The following is a 3166-nucleotide window of genomic DNA, read 5'->3' as shown; positions in this document are numbered from 1 at the left end:
CCTGTTAGGTGTAAGGCACCCTCTAAAGGTGGCAGGCACGACACTGTTTGATGAGGGACGTGGTTGCTATCCCCAGATTTGTCGGGTATGGTGGTCGGGCAAGAGATCTTCCTGCAATATGTCGAACTGCTCTTTCACGAGTTACCCTGTGTCGGGCTATCCTGCAAGCGATGAACTGCCTATGGCAAACTATGCCGAGCTGTTTAGCCTGAAGTATATTCACCTCGAGGTATCTAGAGGTGAATCGGGGTGTTCCTGTCTGGGAATGACCTGAGATCCACTAGGAGTTGCTCGAGTATTAGGAAAGTTCAGGGGGCTCCAAGCTCGGAGGTAGCTCGGGGTGCCTTAGCCTCGGGGAGGAGGTGCAGGCCAGGCGACTCTCGACGAATTGCCAAACTGAACTTGATGGGACATTCCCTCCGAGTTACGACTGCGCTTGCTGTGTGTCATGCTGAGTCATCGCTTGAACAAGGTCACGCCCACGTGTACCCGTGCTACGAGGTCGATCCAAATCACCCTCCATGATAATTGTCATATATAAAAAATATTTATGAGATTTTATTTTATTTATTTATTTAATTTGCATATACTAATACATGAAATATAGACATATAAATATGAGTCACATGACTTCATTTTCACACCGAAAGTCACACGCTATACTTAAGGATGCGTGCAAGTAAGGGACGAAATGAGCCTGAATGCATCAGGAAGAGCGGCCCACAAGAAAATGAGCACAGCAAAAGAGAAAGCAGCGATGCCAAAGCGCCTGCAATATCTGGCCGCTTTTGGGTAGTCTTCTCTGAGCATCATGGTGCAAGCTGCGCCCGAGAATGAGAATACGAGTGATAATAGAAAAGCATGAAAGGTGGAGGGTTGGCCTCCAAATATGATGGTGGGGATTGGGTTGCCGTCGATATATTCGTAGGGCAGCTGTATAAGGGACACCACGGTCATAAACGATAATGCACAAATCAGCTCCTCCGGCCGTGTCCGCACTTCATGTGGCAGTTTGTTTGTGATGGGAAGAAGAGATGGCGCCTTCAGATTCACTTGTGGTAGTAGTCTCTTGCGCACTCTCAAAGCCAAGAATTGAAATGATAGAAATAATGTTTGAACGCTGAATACCATTTTATGCCTCAGATTACGACACTAGATTTGCTTATTTGGCGACGGATCGACTCCCTCGGAGGCTTGGTCTCCCCTCTTGGTGGCTGGTGCTTCATAAGCGGAGCTCCGTGGTTTATAGTAGACGCGCACCAGGTAGAAGCTTCAAAGAGGATGCAAGCTTCCTTCCCAAGTGTTTTCCGGGGTAATTAGGTGTAAGGAATATGGTGATTGGTGGGCCGACTACGCATGCATTTTCCCGGTGTTTTCCGGGGTAGTCGTTTCTTACGTCATCAATAAGTTAAAACTTTTGACAAGAAATTAATTGATAGGAAAACACGACTTTCGTTGCCTTGCATCGAATGACTGGAAGACGGCCTTAATGGGCAAAGAAAAATAAAGAAGAACATTGACGAAAATTGTTTGGTTACCAAGATCTACGGGATACATTGGGTTCACAACTAGGAAGACTGAATCCCATTGAGAGAGGCAATGGCATGAAGAAGAAAGCCAGTTAATCCATATGCAATGAAAATGAAGAAGGAAACTTGTTAATCCGCTGATAAATTAAACGCAACAATCAATTGCATGTTTCTCACCGCTGATAAATTATACTCGTCGGTTTAACCTACCTCCGTCTCGGCATTCTCTGATCTGTATCAATCTGGGCATTTTCTGGTTTGCGACAAATCCTGGACAACAAAAACAGAACTCTTAACTCATGAAATTTCAATTACCTTCGATGAAGGCTTTAATTGTTTGAAGCGATTTCTTTAATTGCGGCAAACCCCTCTTTGTTGTTCTTTTTCTTTTGTCTTCGAAGCATTCGGCGGGAAACTGAGAGGAACGCATTAACAGAAGGTGTGAGAAACCTCAAAAGGGAGGACGATGATGAACTCTTTTACTTCTTCGTCTACGACGGGGGTTTGGAAGCGCAGTAACCCAAAACCCTCTCTGCGACGGGATTCCCTGCAACGAAAAAACTCAAATCGATTATCTAGCCGCAGGCAACATTTGTCTGTGAATTTAACGTACAGATGCGGAATATATTCCGAATATGCGGCTGGATTATATGCGTAGAGTTTTCGCGGAGATCCATTTTACACTATAATCAACTCCGTTAATAAATAAGGGTAGAGTACTGAAATTCAGAAGTTTAGGGGACATTTTTGAAAAAATAAAGTTCGAGGCCCGTATCTGTAATTTACCCTTAGGTTTCCAAGAAATTCACTTTCTGGTCATTTACAGAAGATTCGTATTTTCGTTATGCTAAAGTCTATTAGACGAGTCTAAAGGGTGTGCTTGAAAAATAAAAAAAACGTAAGTAGGGGTGGGTAAGTCGGTGGGTTAATCCACGTTCGTTTTTTTTGACAGTAGCGCTGTAGCGGGGGTATTGCATGAAAGATTGATTCTTAAACAGTAGACAGTACTCCACCTCATAATTCCTAATTTCACTGAATTACAACAATTCAAAATTTTAAATACCTCCACCTAAATATCAATATCCGCCTGTTATTAGCATTAATTTCAAGCTGTGATAATGTTTGTGAAACTAACATTTATAGGATGGACAGAAATATAAAAACCCTTTTATTTAATCAAAGAAATGATTCTTTACTGAATTATTTATTCATTTGCACTAAAAACTTAATACATGATGGGATAATGTTGTTCTTTTAATAATGTCACTTTTTTTAATAAATCGGTCATTATACATTTTTATGCTGGGAATAAAAGAACATTAGTAAGAAGTCAAAATTGCTAGTACGTGATTAGGTAAGGAAAAAGGTGATGAGGCATGGTGACAAGAACTGTGAGGAAAAAGGTGATGAGGCGAGCTCCGACTTAGACTCGGAAGAAGATGACACTCCACTTCGCCGGTGGAAACAAAAGTTTTACCCCGGAGCTTTGGGTCCTTGGCTCAGAGCAGAGTTCTATGAAAAGAAAGAAAACAAGATTGACATGGCTCTTGATAAAATATACAATAATGGAAAGAAAGGTAGAAAGGAAGAACACTGATGGAAACTCCCAGAGAGGTGTCGAAGATCAAAAGAATCCG

The 3166-nt window shown here is 42.2% G+C and overlaps 1 long non-coding RNA gene across 1 annotated transcript; it reads right to left on the bottom strand.

Moving 5' to 3' along the window:
* Window positions 1-536: 536 nt before the first annotated feature.
* LOC148854613 (uncharacterized) lies at window positions 537-2106 on the bottom strand. The gene is made up of 2 exons (XR_016094774.1): window positions 1740-2106; window positions 537-1577 (listed from the first exon to the last, which is right to left on the bottom strand). It is a non-coding gene; the product is annotated as an uncharacterized LOC148854613 (long non-coding RNA).
* Window positions 2107-3166: the final 1060 nt, after the last annotated feature.

The sequence above is a fragment of the Nelumbo lutea genome, chromosome 4 (assembly GCF_056320005.1).
Source record: "Nelumbo lutea isolate HS-2025 chromosome 4, American lotus-T2T, whole genome shotgun sequence".
Classification (NCBI taxonomy): domain Eukaryota; kingdom Viridiplantae; phylum Streptophyta; class Magnoliopsida; order Proteales; family Nelumbonaceae; genus Nelumbo; species Nelumbo lutea.
The sequence above is the reverse complement of the archived record's forward strand: the minus strand, read 5'-3'. Positions and strand labels throughout refer to the sequence as shown.